Below are 17456 nucleotides of genomic sequence, written 5' to 3'. Positions count from 1 at the left end.
CACATCTACAAGACCTTGATTTCCTTGTGGGCACCCTAGCCACAAAACAGTTTGCACTGTTCCTCCCAAAACTCGCGTAATAAACATGAGATTGGTAAAGATTGCTGATGTGGCCAGCTTTTGAAGTTTGTGTTATTACAGCATCGTGGTGTGTCACGAAGAGTTAGAACTAGTTTTTATAGTTAGGTTTTAAGAGCGTGATGTCTGTTACCAGCTTAGACCACATTGGACAAACTCTTGGGCAATCTGTTCAGCAGTTGACAAACTCTGTGAATATACGGCGGCTATTATTCGGAATGCCCTAAGATTTACATCCCTTGAACCTTTTGGGCGGAGATATGTTTATTTTTAGAGACAAGATATAGCATAAACATTCATCCGACTAGTCTCTGCCAACCAAAGTAAATGGCACACCTCCAAATGGTTTGGCTCGTAATTGTAACGAGGGTTTCGTTCCGGAAAGGCTGAAAGCTTTGCCGACGTAAACCAGCTTAAGAGTAAATATTGACAGGCTCAGAAAAAATTTCCTCTGAGAATCCCAGTGGATGGCACAAATGTATACCTCCTTCCAGCCCTGAGCAGGCTGCAGTATAAGGAAAAGGAAACGGTCTGTTAGGTATAGTCAGATTGCAACTTATTTGAGATAAGACATCTTTTTATGCCTTGAAACTGGATGAGATCACGGCCAGAGAAACCCTGATCTTTTAAAAAAGAAGTTCTATTACTACCCAGTGTTCTGGAATCTAATTTTATGTGTTCTTAGTCTTCAGGTATTATGATTCCTCTTTGTCAATTGAACCAGTTAATCCAATTCCAAATAAGGATTAACCTTCATTGGAAAATTATTCTTCTGATTTTTGCTTATTGGGTAAAAAAAAAGAAGAGATGCCGCTACTAAGCTAAGATTTGATTCAATATTTATCAGAGTACAAGATGTGATCTGATTTACAAGATAGTGAAACATTAAGAATATATGTGTGATATTGTTTTAAGATAAAAAAGGCAGCAACAGTACAATGTTTTCTGGAAAGATATTTAATATCTGTCTAAAGATTATTTAACACACAACAACACGCTGGCGGTGTTTATTTTATACACCAAATAACTTAACATTTTGTTTTATATTTGCGAGAGATTTATTAAAGATTGTTTGTATCATAAGTTAAATTCTTTCAGACATTTATTGCATACTTTACTGGCCAGAAAAGTCATAATTCTTTACTGTCGAAGATGAGCATTATTCATGTTGTTAATGACCAAAATGTTTCTTTTTAAAGTTGTGCGTGATTCTATCACAAAATTTATCACTTACTTACGGGGGAAAAAAAATCTTCATTTGTGAGTTTAAGCAATTAATTCATTGGAAGTGGGATAAATGGTTATTCTCGTCAAGCAGCTCGAACCAACCAATCTACCACCGTTCTGAAGAATCTAACACGAATCTACTACCCGTAAAGGGGGCGTGGTATTGACAGCTGGGCTAAGTGATGGCTCTGTAGGGATTATATTTGCAAGGGCTCAACTATAATCCCAGTGAGTGGAAATAAACGTTTGAGGAAAAATTATCTATTTTAAGAAAATAATTTGAGTAAGAGAAATCTTATGATTGACAAGGCAGACATTTTCTTTTCATATGCAGAGTGCCGACACCATAAATAAAATATTAAGTTTTGCATTTAGCGGTAGGTAATAGTTACAGACCGGTTAGTACAGGTCTAGAGAAAACTATTGTATCAAATAGTATTTACTTCACGTATTTGTGCTTGTGGTAGCTATATATATTCTATTAATATGATATAAATGTGCGCTAGTGTGAAGATGAGGGGTGCGGCCGCAACTAGAAGCGTCAAGCTGTCTCTTCGGCCGCAAATCGCCAAGAAAGGAGATTAGATCGGCAGACAAGCGGGTCGTAAGGCTCCTCCGTCTCTTTTCATTATTAGAAAATATGTCTGACTTCCTTCCACTTCTATTTCTGACCCCAAACTTAGACCAGCTGAAAACAATTGTCAAAAAACAAATGATTGGTGCATATTGTGCTCTATTTAAATAATAGAACAATAAAAAATGCTCTAAGTAAATTTAACTTTTATTTTTAATTGTTTTGAGTTTATTTAATGGTATTTTATCTATTTTTTCCTATTGTTTTTTGTGTTTGTATTTATTTGAGTTATTTATTCTCCGTTTTTGAAAGTGGCGTATTGTTTTTCTTTTAATTTATGAAACTATTACTAATTTGGTTTGCTTTAAAATTTTTTCTAATAGCCTACACACTGTAGTGTTATAAAAAAAAAAATCTAATACGAATACTTTTAAGACTTGTTCTTACCGCAATTTACGTAAAGAAACTTTTTAGAAACTACTTTGCGTGAAAGAAAATCACTACAAAAAGACAATTTCGATCATCTAATTTGAAATTTTACTTACTGAAGTTCTGTTAGTATTATATTGGTAATGTATCCATGCATTATACACTTTGATGAAGATTTTGCACCTCACCTTCTTCTCAATACTGCCTAAAAAAACATTTTTCTTGTCAAATGTAATAAACAAAAGTGATAGATCGTCAAGTGTGGAATGAGCATAAATACGCTGAAATGATGATTACAGAAAACCAGTTGAACTTTGTAACCTACCTTTTGAAATTTGATTTTATTATTATAAATTTAAAATTAAACCTCTCACGATCAGTCGCATAATTTATTTATTTTTTTGAAATTTTATGCGAATAATTACTGTTTGGTCTTTCGGTTTTGTGGTATGGGAAACTTCAGCAAATACTTATTGAGCCACTTGATCAGTTTCTAATCGATTTTTCTTCATCAGCTTCTTTCAAACTTGCATTTCTAATGATAACTTAATCACAAAAAGTCACAAATTGATTGTAATAATCGGCAGTAAGAGAAAAATGAAAATAAAAGTTAAAAAAACAAAAATCAATCAATAAAATACTAACTAGTGTTTATTTACAATTCCGTAGAGTGTACATATGCATGTTAACTTTACAATCGGTTTTCGACAAGATCAATTGCCAGCGATATAATGCGCAGCGAGAATAATCAATAAGCAATCCACGATATATCCACTTACAATAAGCAGAGAACATTCTATAAAAAGAGGAAAGATAAAAGAGATTATTTTGACTTTATCAAATAAATATGCTTAAAATGAATTTAACTTTTAAAAAACAAAAAATTGTTGGAGTGATTAACAATTCACTTTTTTTTGGTTACTTGGATGGGAGCAATCGCCACTATCACTAGGCTGCTTTAGAATTTACGCTGAAGGAAAATGTCAATTTGTTTTTTGGTCCGCTTCAGTTTTCCGCTCGCCACAAGTAGTCAATACCTTTCTGAGCGAAATTACAATTTGCAACTCCCACAATGTATTCTTAAGATACTGAAAATGTGGGTAGGTCCACAGCAGACTAAGCAATATTGCTACCAGTTCCGCCAGAAAGACTGTGAATATCCTATCTAGACTTACCGTGACATCAAATCTTGGATTGACGCCTTATATCCCGGCCCCCACTTTCAATTCGAAAAAAAGTAAGCTTAAGCTTGCTTAAGTAGTTTGAAAGAGAGAACTGGTAGATGTTAATTCAGCATGACATGATCCTATGTGAATCGAAGTACCGAGGAAGAAAGCGATTTGAAATTGAGCTATGTTAAGAGCATGTTTAGTAAATCTTTATTCAATGTGGAAGTGAAGAATTCTAGTCGAACAGAATCGAAATAATTCGAGTGAATGTTATAATTTTGACACGGAATATTCGGAGGAATTAATATTTAATTGATACCTCTGTTCAAAGTTAATTTTTTGATCATCGAATAGGATAAGATCGATTATTTATCGAGAACTTATCTCCAATAAACTTTATTAAATCTGAACATTATCCTAGCAATAATTCAAAGTATTTTTCTACTTGTTCGATCGATAATAGAACGCGACATACTGTCTAGATGTGTGTTTACTGTTGAGACAGAGTGTCTACCCAGGTGACATGAATGAAGTTCCGTTATCATCGGTCGGTTGCAATGTCGTCCATCCGGCCTTACCAGCTTCTAGGAAATATCCTGTATACACTTCCCACGGCCTCCGGTCTATCCCCAACCCTTCAACTCTGGATAATGTGCAAACATAACTATATATATGTACATTTTATTTATATATAAATGTGTGTTGCCAATAGCATTGTAATGTTTTGATTTGAAAACGACATGTTTTCTAGTTTTTACTGCACATGCTTGAGATTGCGTGCGTTAACCTTAAATACAAGAAATAGCACTGATTGTAGAGTTGGGAGGAACTGGTTGCTTTAGATTGCACTCAAAGAGTTGATCAGTATTATAAAGTACTTTCAAAAATATTTAATATCAAAATTAGTTATGTTTAAGCTAATTGTGACTTCGGAAAATTATTATTACTGTTTCAATATTTGTAAGGGAAGTGACGTAGCTCCTAGGCTGATATCTAGTTACGTTGGTAATTTTCAACGTGAAATTTAATCTATTTTTTTATGTTTAATTAATTTATTAATTTAGAATCTTTGTATAAATATACGCAATAAGTAATAAGATTGTTGAAGATGTAATGGGTGGGTGAACAGCAAAAGGAGAGAAACTACCTAGCGGTCAGGGCCGGATTTTCCTATAGGCTAACTAGGCTTCAGCCTAGGGCCTCAAGATCAAGAGGGGCCTACATTCAAATTGTTAGCAAAATTAATATTACACCATTTTAAAAACATAACATATTATATATTAATATTACAGTAGTAATTTTTCTATTATTTCTCATGTAATTTACAAACTTAAAAATGGGAGGTGAAAGGGCCTCATAAGTAGAATAGCCTAGGAACTCTTTTCATTTAAATCAAGCCCTGGTCTTACACACCCTCTTTTCGTTCAAGTAACCTTGAACTAATTTCCCTAAAAAATGGTTCCAGATAAAAGTTAAAGATCTCGTAGGCGAGGTGAGTTTAAAGGAATCGTAGGAGCCATGTTCGAAAAAAAAACCCTGATCTTTAACATCAAAGATCTCAAAAACAACGCGATGGATTTCGTTTATATTTCACCTGCAAATGGAGACAACTTTTGTCTATAATTGTATAAAATTTTGTAGAAAATCTGTCGAGTAGTTAACGAAATATTTAGAGTTAAATTTTCGTTTCGTTTGAAACAGTAAAATCTTTAACTTCAGATATCTCAAAGACTACTTGATGGAGTTCATTTATATTTCACCTGTATATGGAGCAACGTTTGTCTATAATTGCATAAAATTTCGTAAAAATTTATCATGTAGTTAACGAGATATTTAGGGTTAAATTTTCGCTTCGTTTGAAACAGTGAAATCTTTAGCTTCAAATATCTCAAAAACTACTTGATGGAGTTCATTTATATTTCACCTGTATATGGAGACAACTTTTGTGTATAATTGTATAAAATTTCGTAAAAATCTGTCGAGTAGTTAACGAGATATTAAGAGTTAAATTTTCGTTTCGTTTGAAACAGAGAAATCTTTAGCTTCAGATATCTCAAAATCTACGCAATGGATTTCGTTTATATTTCACCTGTATATGGAGACAACTTTTGTCTATAATTGTATAAAATTTCGTAAAAATCTGTCGAGTAGTTAACGAGATATTAAGAGTTAAATTTTCGTTTCGTTTGAAACAGTGAAATCTTTAGCTTCAAATATCTCAAAAACTACTTGATGGAGTTCATTTATATTTCACCTGTATATGGAGACAACGTTTGTCTATAATTGCATAAAATTTCGTAAAAATTTATCATGTAGTTAACGAGATATTTAGGGTTAAATTTTCGCTTCGTTTGAAACAGTGAAATCTTTAACTTCAAATATCTCAAAACCTGCTCGATGGATTTTGTTTATATTTCACTTGTATATGGAGACAACTTTTGTGTATGATTGTATAAAATTTTGTAAAAATCTATCTAGTAGTTAACGAGATATTTAGAGTTAAATTTTGGTTTCGTTTAAAACAATGAAATCTTTAACTTCAGATATCTCAAAATCTACGCAATGGATTTCGTTTATATTTCACCTGTATATGGAGACAACTTTTGTCTATAATTGTATAAAATTTCGTAAAAATCTGTCGAGTAGTTAACGAGATATTAAGAGTTAAATTTTCGTTTCGTTTGAAACAGTATCTCGAAACAAGGTAGTCTCGAAGAGGATTTGCGTGGAGAATTGTCAGGAATGACAGAGAAGGCGAGATACTGTAAGAAAGGATTAGGGCAAGTAGATAGAGCAGTATGAAACGTGTAATATTTAATCTTGGCGAGTTGTTGTACGAATGAGATGTTGAGGTCATTGTGAAAATTAACTTTATAGTATGTAGAAAGGACAGCCAGCTGTCTGTCGGAGTAATTTTGACTGAAATGCTTTTATAGTCCTTATGTTTGTATAGGTTTGGCTGAACCTCACAGCTCTAGTCCTTAAGACCACATAGGTTTGAGGATAGTATTGTATATTAAGCGTTTGAGTTCTATGGGCAATTTGGAGCGTCGTCCAAGTAGTCTGTAGAGCACGTTTTGTCATTGCTTGTCTTTTAAGTCTAGTATGTGTGTTCCGCGTGAGTCGTTTGTCTATGAAGAGCCCAAGGTAGCGGACCAGATCTGTGCAAGGTAGAGGATCGCTCTTGAAGAAGACAAATGGACAGGAGCCCTGCCGAAGAGTAAACGTGGCATGTTGGCATTTCTGTGGGTTCATTTTAATCCTCCACTTCTTTGCCCAGGATTCTATTTTATGTAAGTGTGCGTACTTGTAGCTAGAGTGGCCGTAACATCTGCATATATACAGAGCAGTGTAAACTTACTCAATTTTGAAGATTTGAACAAATGCAACATTCTAAACTTGGGAGATCTTTTAAAGGTTTAGGTTTACCAGCATAAATAATGATCTAATTAACTAAACCGAGTAATTTAATAAAGCTAGATGAATCAGACCCACGTCGTGCTTAATCAGAAAGACTACAGTGGTATAAATTAGTACAACCCTTTAAAGTTTAACTGTTATAAAAAAATATAAATCCATTATTGTTTTATCAAGCTATAAATCTTGAAATAGAATAAAATGTATTAGGGACAAAAAAAGTTGTATTCATAAGCTCATGTATTATTTAGCTAGAGTTTGATATAAACATACAATAATACATGAATCTAAAAATATTTCAAGGTCTTTCATTTACAATATATTTATGTATTTTATGAGAAGAGTTATCAGATGGTAAGCAGAACACGTAACGTTAAATTTATTCAGTTTCAAACATGTTTGGAGCTGATAATAACAATAAAACCTCCCAAAACAACAACAAGAGAAAATATCAACAATATGGCCACAGACATGGTGGAGATAAAGCACACAATAATGACAGAGATCAACTGCACATAATTCTTGTCTTTTTTCTGCAACCGTATTAATATAAAGACAAGGCTTCAATCAAAAGAAAAGTCTAAACATGTACTTTATTGAAGACAGCTGTTACTTTACTTAGCTTGTCAAGTTCTGTCTCTTTCTAGGCCAACATCTTTTATATAGATTACTATTTAAACTAAAAAAACTAGAAAAAAGTAATATAAAATTTAACTTTTTTTATATTATCGTACAGTTCAAAACATGGAGAGGTGAATGGTTAATTCTTCGGGCAAGTTATTTTCAGAGACAGGAAAGCGTTCCAAGGTCAGCTGGTGATCCACTTATTCGGGGGGCCTTAGATTATCAGATAACAGTAGAAGCAGGATGTGCCACTCCGGTCCGTGGTGAGTACCATCTTGTGAATCCAGTGCTCGCTTAAAGAGAATAGCACTTACAGCATTCAGCGTGGAGAACTATAAGTTTGACCCAAGGCTGTGTCTAGAACCTTTATTTTTTTGCAAAACGTTAACATTAGGTCTGGTGTAATCGGGCATGTTAGTCGCGAAAACAAGATGTATGCTAAGTATGGATTCCCAAATCATCTTACTGATGGGCAGCCTCCAGTATGGAAATGGTGCTGTGCATTATATTTAGAAGAGATGGTGTTGCCCTTCTTAGGAGATGAACTATGGATGTTGCGGTGCGAAAAGTCTGGAAGCAGAAATATAGCTGGCTGTAGTCCGCGAACTCATGGCCTACTAGAACTTAATAAGAAGTATTTCATAATACTAGAACAGACGTCCTAATCTTAGCCCACTCATACATCTCTTCTTATCCTAAGATCACTACAATCTGTCTAGGATGCTTCCTAGAGAAGTTCGTAACATGTACTTAGTTTTCTTAATTGACACTAGACTCATTATCAGCTCTTGTCTTTTCAAAATTGGCATGCCAGTTCCAATACGATTCAGACATCCTGAATTCGAGCCCAGCATGCTCCCATTACATTTGCTCTTCTTAGGAGCCTCTAAGGCTGCTGTAGTTATTGACTGTAACGCTGCAACATCATTCCAGAGGCTGAAACTGGACAGTAATTTTCTTCTTGACCAATGTTCTGGAGGATGAATACGCGTCTTAAATTAATAAAAATGAAATCTATTTTACTGAATGTCTGAAATTTTTATTGGATAATTAAGTTTCGATTCTTGTTTTGTCAGGTGTATAGTTGTGATATGGCAAAGTATTTCAAGGTTAATATTTATTGATTGAATAGATTTATTATTCATCAGTTTTCAAAATTCATAACTCACCTTAAGTATGTGTTCATATGTTCCAACTTTAGACTTCTGACTTTTTTATTTATTATTTTTTATCGAGCTGTGTGTTTGAGTGTTAACACTTGTCTTAAGTGGTTATTTGAATTTAATTAGTATACTTTTCATCTTTTATTTTTCAAAAGTACTTTCAGTATGATTACAGATTTTCATACAATTTCAGATAAAATGCTTTGTTAGATTTGAGTAGAGTTTTAGACTTAAACTTGCAAAGATCTGTCGCATTCTACTACTACACTGACTGTTTCAGGACAATAATGTATGTCAAGGGCAGCTTTTATCGTGAAGGGTTTAAAGGAGCCCTTCACCTATTTTTCTGCAAGTTTTTATTAAATAGATTCTGTTGTATATAAAGAAATCAATCGATTTCAGTTATGTATTTTATTAAAAGATTTAGCGATGACCAGTACATTCATTTCCGAACATCATTTTTGCCACAAAGAAATCAGGTTAGAATACTTTAATAAGAATATGATCTCCAAGGAAGAGTTAATATCACATCTAGATGGACTATGAGTGTGTTTATCACTAACTAGATACTGCGGGGATGCTTAGAAAGACTATAGTCTAATATTGGAATTTAATTACTGAGCACTTAATTTAATAATTTTAATAGGAATGTACAAAAGTAATTTTTAAATTCTTTAGTTAGCGTGAATATTTGTTTATTTAGTGTATTCAATTAGTTTATTTTTTGTTTATTTATTTATCGATTACTTCTTTATTTCATGGTAAAGACTTTAGTTTTATAAAAGCATATTTTCGGCTGACGTTCTGTGACCGAGCGTAAGTCATTGTAAATTTGTTTTCTGATGTACATTTGTACAGATTTACTTATTGTGATAATAAACTCATTATCTATTTATCTATCGAAGTAGATTTAATTTCTCCTTTTTGTCCAGTTTCGGAAAGCAGGAAATGAAGCTGCGTAAAATGATCACACTAAAATCACCTCATTTGTTCAAAGTTGGGTGTTTTTCAACGTTGCACTTTTTCGTGCAGTTTTTGTCGATCGACCGGACAATTTTTATTATCTCTGTAGTTTCTAAAGTAACTTCTGCATACTAGAAAAGTTAGTGTAAGCCTTGTTTGAGCAGTTAGCCTTGAATTTCCACTGGGAGATCAAAATCAGTTGATGCTCCTTCAATGCCCTACGTTGATAGGCCAGAATTGTGAATCATTCAGATCGATAGTAGAATTATCAATGAACTTCTTTTTCTTTTTTTCTTAATGTCCTTGAGACGAGGCAATTTCGGCAATATTAATCTTCTCTTAGACATAGTTTTCATAGAACCGATGTAGTTGTGAACACATTGAGTGCATTGCCGTCAATGGCATTGTTTGCCATTATTATTCTTTAAACCATTTTATAGATATTTCATTCACTTTTATTCTTATTTTCATTAATTTTCAGACTATGATAATCTATTCATATTAATATTTTATTTAATTCATTGAACTTTTAGGTTAGGCTCTTTTTATTAAATTATTTTCTAAGTGACGTGACTTTACGTCACGAATTATATTCGAAGTAAAAGTGAACACTTTACATTCAATTATTTAAGTATTGTCAACTTAGAGAACTTAGAGAACAGTAAACTATGCTTAGTAATCTGAATCGAGAGAATCGTAAGGTTTTGTCTTTTTGGATTTAGGAAGAACCGAAAAATCAATTGCAACACGTCGGTTACAAATAGTGGACTTGGAACAGATCAGAGTGTTTCTGTAGACTGTAGATTTCCCTTTGACAGACCTAGCCTCCAGGTTTTCTTTCCAGGAACCAGTGCTTGTCCACATCTATGCAGGGTGCTAGCCAACCTTTCAAGAGAACTTCTAGATTGGTCCATAATTATATTGGATAATAATCATAATCCAAGCTGTACCTGTTCGCGACTCCATCAAAGTGAGAAACTAGATCAGTAGAATGTGGCCACTTGTCACCTAATCAATGCTAGTTAACTTTAATTATTGCTAATTAACGATGATGGCCAATTAAGTGAATGAAGTTTAAAATATTTTTAATGTTGAAATTAAGCAGCGATTGTTAACGGTAGAACTACCTCTTGAGATAATATACGAATTATTGCAGTACCTTGTAGAGTCAGATCTTCTGAATTTTTAAGTGAATAAATAATATTGTCTTATTATTCTCGGTTTACCGCTTGGTATTTCTCAATCCCTCTTACCTGAAAATCATTAAGCCCGTATCAATATTATTCGATAAAATGAATAAGTAAATTCATTTTTCACAATCAAAGCAATTTCAGAACCTGTATTTCTGGCGTAAACTTAATTTAGAGAATTTCTAACGAACTTAATTACCCACACATAAAAATAAAGTATATCTTTTAAAATTAAAAGAGCCGAAAACGTTTCGAATTAAACGTTTAAAAGGGATGAAAATTAAAAGTTCGTATGTCGGAAGTTGAATTAAACACTAGTTTGTTAATTTAAATAATAACCTGACATGGCACAAAGTGATTCAAAAATATACATTAAAGAAAATTAATCCAACCATCATATTAGATTGATGATGTGAAATAAATTGACGTGGATATTTTGATTATATTTTACAAACCTGACACCAGATCACTTTTAAAAGTTAATTTTTGCTTTTCAATGATTTAAGGCACGTCAACGTCTGAGGTTATTGGCTCCTACAGTATTTTTCAGTGCACTGCCGGCCTCCGGACTATGAGGTTGTAAGAAGTTCCTAGAAAGAGAAAATCTTAGGGTCAGCAGGTGGATTTGAACCCGGGACATCCGCTTGGGAATCCAATACGCTAATAAACCTTCCATTTTAAAGTCAATACCTTTATTTTATTATTATTATTATTATTATTAAATGTTTTGATATTTGAATTTTCTGCAATTTTTTTTGTTAGCATGCTCTCAAGGGACAAAAGGGCAACAATTTCAAGCTGAGCCAAGTTCAATTCATTCGTAATTCTGTGGGATTCAGTCAAACTGTAAGGACTGTAAGGACATTTCAGTCAAAATGAATTCGACAGACAGTTGACGCTCCTCTCTACGTCACTAACTTACTCTTCACAACGACCTCAACATCCCATTTGTACAACAACTCGCCAAGATATGATATCGTAACTTCCATACTGCTCTCTCTAATTGATCTAATCCTTTCGTACAGTCTCTTGCCTGCTCTGTCATCCTTGATAATTCACCTCGTCGAATGAATTGTCAGTGTCCTCTGACTTTTCCTTGAGAACTGAAGATCATCATCACCATCGATATCCTGTAGAGAGTGCTACCGCTGGATAGTTTCACTCCTCCTGCTCTTCACGCACTATTCAGATCATCATCATCATAATTACATTTAGATGTAGATTGTAAATTGCGAAATAAATAAAAATCAAAAATTATTTCTTGTGAGAAAAGCTCGGCATTGATTGATCAAATCGGGTAGTATTGATACGGGTATCAACATTCACTTAAAGCTTCATATACTTGAACTTTAAAATGAAATAAACTTAAGGTTAAATAATAATTTTTTTCCTTATTTAATGCCGTTTTCCAATTCTGCTGTGAAATAATAGATTCACGTGGGAGAAATAGGCAGCTGATTGGTCTGCTAATGTGAGATCAGTCTCTCAGCTGGTTAGATTGGACTTTGAACCAACCTTGTCTTCTAGCTAATTATTGGAAGTGATTAGTCAAAATATTTCTCACTCACAAACTGGCAGACAGAACACTCTCGGACGCACAGATAATAACAAACAGCATTATATTGAAACGCATTCAGAAACTGGACGTGTGGGACTTACGTCCAACTCCAATACCCATTGCCAAGTAGGGACATCGTTCCCCCCTCTATAATTTTAAATAAATGTCACAGTTTTTTATTTATTAATTTTTTAAAATATATATTTACTATATATTATTGTATCAAATAAATTAACACGCTAATTATGTTAAAAGTGGCGTTCTTACTGACTTTAACTAAATTGGTCAATTATTGTTAATTATAAGTGCCTCTTAATAAAAATTTAAAAAAATATAAAACAATCGTATTAATAAATTGTTCTGCACGTAGTGGGAATATTATTTCAAGGTGTGAGAACAAAATATTCGTTCCAAACGCCTATTTTTATTATGACTTTGCGGAAAAATAGCGCTAACAGAGTGTATCATCGACATAAGAGCATTAGCTTCATAATAATGACAATTTAATACATTGAAATCTGATCATAGTTAATTTTGTTCAGGGGAGAGAGGTTGATTACTGGACCATTAAAACGCTCCTAAAACATTTTCGGCATAAATCTTGGCCATGCTAGCTGCAGTGGCACTTCCTTTTTTGTGATTCGTCCTCAATGATTTGTCTAGCCAGGAGGAATTCGCAACATTTCTACTCATCGCGCTCTACAACATCGATGCAGGAAAGTGTGAGATTTCTTGGGACTTTCTACTTATCCTACAAGAATTACTTTTATTTTTTATTTTTAGATCTAGGATAAAATTAATTTTTTTAAGGGTTGCGATAAAGTAATCCTGTCTTGTATAATATTTACTTGGCAAACAAAATAGCAGACTGCGGTTTGCAGTAAGTAGTTTTAACTAATTTTCCTTAACTCTCTAGAATAGACAAATTCTTGTTAAGTTCATCCTAATCCTAATACGATTGAAATAGAATCATTGTTATTAGAAAGGATTAAACTCGGATCGAATGAAAAGAATGTAAAGCGGACAAGCAGCGAAGACAAAATGGCAAAAAATGTAGACTTCGCTAATGCTGACTATTAAACAGAGTATTTATTGAATCAGCCGTATATTAGTCAGCAGACGGAAACTTAATTGAAATCAAATTCTATACACCAACCTGATTAACCCTTCAGCCGTCACGTCGGGTCATATTGACCCGACTCATACTTTCATTCCTTCTATTTTAATATCTATAAGGGCTGGGCTCGCGAAATTTTTATTTATCTCTTTTTGACGTATTTTGATTGAGATGGCATAGGATTTTTTCCCGCCGCCTGCTGTACGGGCTCGAACCAGTAATTTTGACCCGAGGTGACGGCTTGTGTCATTCATTTCTCAGTGTATTGACCCGAGGTGATTCCTTGAGTAATATTCTTCTCCTCCAATAAAACTGTTTCCGAAGCAAGTAATTCTTTATTTTATTCAATAAAAGGAATATTTTTTTATTGTTATTGCTACTAATAATATTGTACAAGTATCAAAGTTGCCTTGCCGCCGAGGGGGATGTAGCTATTGTCCGTGGAGATTGTTCTGGGAGTTGAGTGACCGAAGTCTATCTATGATGTCTTATGTACCCAAAAAATCAAGAGCAGTAATCATGAGCAATCTCTCATGATGGATGTAAGTCTAAAACAAGAGAGGAATATGAAAAACATGCGGGCCACGCATTATTGATATTATCAGCGATATACTTTACTATTATTTTCTTTCTTCTTGAGCTCATTTATTTCCTTCAGATTACAAATACGAATGTTTATGAATATGATAAAAAAAAAAGCTAGTTTACGATATTAGCTCTTTGAGCCAGAGGACATGTACCGCAAAATAGAGAATACTAAACCAAAAGAAAACGGAGCGGTTTCTACTGCTTAGAACTAAAAAGAGGAATGAAATAAATAGATCAAAAAGCAGCAAACCTTTGACGACAGAGCAAAAATTCCAAACTTTTCTAAGAAATCATTTATAAAAAGAAACATGATATAAGTAGAACAAAAATCGTCGATATTTCCATAAAGAAAAACCAATAACTTTATAAATGAATGGAATATTTACTCACTTATAATGGAGTGAGAAAATTTGGTAATTACTAGTTCCAACTAATTAAAGTACCAAACCTATACCAAGGTAAAGTCAATATCGTTATCTTTTTTAGATGATTGATCTAGTTACATAATTAATAACGTTCGCAACCTGATTAGTATTCATTAGAAAATTAATATTTGTCTGAATTTCAAAGCAATTTCAGTCACAGTGACAAAGATAATTGCTAAAATCTTTTCTTTTTTTTTGGTATTTATAAGATTTTAAAACATTTCATTGAAATTCGTTACAAACAATGTCTCTTGCACTTAGGAGAACTCAGAGAAATTTAATATTCTTATCAAAGTGCAAGAAATAGCCTTTATATTTTAATTTTAAAACAAAAATGAATAATAATAATAAATTCAATACCTAAAGGATATAGCAGCTGGCCAAGTACGATTTTATTGGAATTAAAGAATATTGCTCAATCTTTAAACACTAATTGCTGTATTTCTTTCATTAATTAAGAAACTCAAAGATGTGGATTTCATTGATAGAATATTTTGTTGAAATGAGGGCTCGACTTTCCTGAAAATTTGTACATAATAACCAATTAATGGTACACAATCTTTTTTTATGCTTTTTATTTTCTGACATTCAAGAACTTTTATTGTATCTCACTACTAGCAAAACATTTACAAAATAAAATCTTAAATATTATGTTCAATTAAATATCAAAAAGTCATTTCTGAAAATAATATTAATATTCTATTCAACCAAAAACTGCTTCTCAGATAGCGTTTTTTAGTAGGAGCCAGTCAGAAAAATCTTTCTCAGAGAGATATAGTCTCAGGCAATTCAAGTGGATGATTGGAACAGATAGTCTGTCAAAACATTGTGTTTATATAACTTATAATTGAAGCCAATTAATATTAATTTGATTTGGTTGGCACATTGATGTGAAAATGAGGCAGCCAATCACACACAAACTGGCGGTTACCCTGTTTTTAAAAATACTGTTCTACTTTTCGCTATTTGTATTTTCTTTTATTCATTAATACTGTGGAAATATTTGTCTGAATAACTACACATTAGCTGTAAATAATCGTTTCCCCCTGTTAAAGTGATATCATTAGAGATAAACTGTATTGGAAAAAACAATTTATGCTATTCTTAAATTCACAAGTTCATTGAAAAACTTTAGTGAGAAAAATTTTAACATCCTCTGATACAAATTTTACGTTTTACCTTGACAAAGATTTTCATTTATTTATTTTAAAGCAAATAACTAAAAGTGAAAATAAAATATTTTTAGCTAAAAATAATCATTTCAAGTTTTTAAGAAATTTTACTGAAAGAAGATGGACTTCTTAAAAAAACTTCTACTAATATCGCTAGAGTTTTTTGAGACAATTTACAGTTAGGACATTAGTTAGGACCGCTTTTCTAATATTAGGCCATATTAAATAATGTGAGTTATCAAGTAGTAACTAATCTTAAATACCTACATAAGCACAAACAAATTAACTTATTTTGAGCAAAGGATTGTGCAAGGATTTTATTTTGTGTAAGGATTGTAAAATAATAAAGCTAGAACAAAAAATATAAATAACAATAAATAAATTCAATGGGATTTCAGAGGGAGTGCTAGTACACTTAGTGTATTCCATTTTTTAGATTTATCCTAAGTTAGGAAGAAGCAAAAAAATCCATAAAACTTATGTGGCATACAGTGTATTGGGATTTAAGTAATCGTAGTACTTAAAATAGTTCATAGATAACTCTGTGTGTTTATTATGTGCTGAAAACAGCTAAATATCTCTTTTTCGAATTAAAGAGCCTCGAAATATCTATTAATGATAAATGAACCACCTACTTTCGAAAAACGGAAGAAAGGTTCATTATTAGGGATAAGATAAAGCAGAAATTGAACTTAGCGATATCGAACGTTTTACTTGTCATATAAAAGAGCATACAAGCTAAGTTAATAATCGATAACGATTGTATTGTGTCTAATAAATAATTTATTTCTTACAAACCAATTTATTTGACTTGGGTATTAGTTGGCTTTGTAAGTGGAAGATTCGTAGTTTAAATCCTGCGTGCTGTTACTTTATATTTCTAAAGAAAAATGTTAATAGTTATTACCTTCCGCCCCCGTTTACCACTCCTAATTGGTAGCTGTACATTAAGCCCCGCTTGAAAAAAAAGGCGATTACTTTGCTATCACAAACCATATCAATTTATTTATTTTATAAAAGTGCGTATTGATTGGTTGAAGGTGATTTATAATTATGAAATATTCTAAATCTATTTCACATAAAATGGAATAGTTTTACCTACATTTAGTGAAAACAATTCATGTTTCTCTTTATTATTTCTTTAAATAATTTATTAATAAGTTAATTTAAGACTTTTTTGAAATGGTTTAAATATCCTGAGAGGAATTGATGGCCAATACAAAGGTTTTCCTCGAATGAATGGACGGGCATTGCACATTACAAGCAACCTGCAACAGGCCTAATAAGGTTGCAGATTGCCTCACTCGAGAAGGATTTCATAGCTTTCAGTTGTCCAGCCTTTAGGGCATGGGTTGATTTTTTATGGGAATGGCTATAATGCTAATTGCACTGTGCCACTAAATATAAATATTGTGCCTCCATTAAGTTCAGAGCTTGTTCATACAGAGCATATGCCTGTAAAATGTACAATATGTATACGTGTGAGTGTGTAAATTTAATGATGAGATACAGTTTTCCTCAATGCCCAAATACTTGCACACGACTCTGCAACACGTTGAAGCCAGGCCACTGCAACCTGAAGAAGCAAATGCAACAGAGAAGGAAACTGCAAGTACAGCCTGAAAATTTGACCCTCTCTTGAAGAAACTCTTACTTTCAAGCATGACCCTCTCTACAAGTTCCTAATAGAGGAACAGACCGGACCAGAGGAGCCGCTCTAATTGTTGGTGCCAGAGTCCTGTAGACTTGAGGAGAGCGTAGG

The 17456-nt window shown here is 32.9% G+C and overlaps 1 protein-coding gene across 2 annotated transcripts in view; it reads left to right on the top strand.

Moving 5' to 3' along the window:
• LOC141447126 (uncharacterized) overlaps positions 1-17456 on the top strand; it is a 31842-nt gene that overhangs the window by 10173 nt on the left and 4213 nt on the right. The gene's annotated exons all lie outside the window — the stretch shown is intronic.

The sequence above is a fragment of the Rhodnius prolixus genome, unplaced genomic scaffold (genome assembly GCF_049639745.1).
Source record: "Rhodnius prolixus isolate KJV_2025 unplaced genomic scaffold, Rpr scaffold_1, whole genome shotgun sequence".
NCBI classification, from domain to species: domain Eukaryota; kingdom Metazoa; phylum Arthropoda; class Insecta; order Hemiptera; family Reduviidae; genus Rhodnius; species Rhodnius prolixus.
The sequence above is the reverse complement of the archived record's forward strand: the minus strand, read 5'-3'. Positions and strand labels throughout refer to the sequence as shown.